This window comes from Rhinopithecus roxellana, chromosome 13, assembly GCF_007565055.1.
Source record: "Rhinopithecus roxellana isolate Shanxi Qingling chromosome 13, ASM756505v1, whole genome shotgun sequence".
In the NCBI taxonomy this organism is placed as follows: Eukaryota; Metazoa; Chordata; class Mammalia; order Primates; family Cercopithecidae; genus Rhinopithecus; species Rhinopithecus roxellana.
The window spans coordinates 118,020,261-118,021,111 of NC_044561.1; the positions used below are offsets into that span (position 1 = coordinate 118,020,261).

The 851-nt window shown below is 42.1% G+C and overlaps 1 pseudogene; it reads left to right on the top strand.

Annotated features, from left to right (window-relative positions):
* The first annotated feature begins 259 nt into the window (after nt 1-259).
* Nucleotides 260-358, top strand: LOC115893020 (annotated as a pseudogene).
* Nucleotides 359-851: the final 493 nt, after the last annotated feature.

The window sequence follows — 851 nt, forward strand, 5'->3', positions numbered from 1 at the left end:
GCGGATGGATCAACTGAGATCAGGAGTTCGAGACCAGCCTGGCCAACGTGGTGAAAACCCATCTATACTAAACATACAAAAATTAGCTGGGTATGGTGGCACATGCCTGTAATCCTGGCTACTTGGGAGGCTGAGGCAGGGGAATTGCTTGAACCCGGGAAGTGGAGGTTGCAGTAAGCCAAGATCGCACCACTATACTCCAGCCTGGGTGACAGAGAGAGACTCTGTCTCAAAATAAATAAATAAACAAATAAGTAAATAAATAAAATGAAATTGGAATGATACAGAGAAGATTAGTAGCATGGCACCTGTGCAAAGATGACACGTAAATTCGGAAGCGTTCCATTAAAAAATATATATATATATTTAATAAAATTAATTAACACCAGGTGTGGTGGCTCACACCTGTAATCCCAACACTGGGAAGCTGACGTCAGGAGTTTGAGAGCAGCCTGCCCAACATGGTGAAACCCAGTCTCTACTGAAAATGCAAAAATTAGCTGGGCGTGGTGGTGCATGCTTGTAAGCCCAGCTACTTGGGAGGCTGAGGCAGGAGAATCACTTGAATCTGGGAGGTGGGAGGCTGCAGTGAGCTGAGATTGTGCCACTGCAGTCCGCTTGGGCGACAGAGCAAGACTCTATCTCAAAAACAAACAAACAAACAAAACAAAAAACGAAAAGAAAGAAGTCACAAAGGGATCAAACTTCATTTTGGCTTCTCCTGCTTTGGTGATGGCCACAAAAGGGAAAAAGTTTTTCAAATTTGTTTGGTAACTATGACTTTAGAGTTTTGCCAAGCTAAATTAAACTATGAATATTTATTGAATATCTAGATCATTTCCAAATAAGAT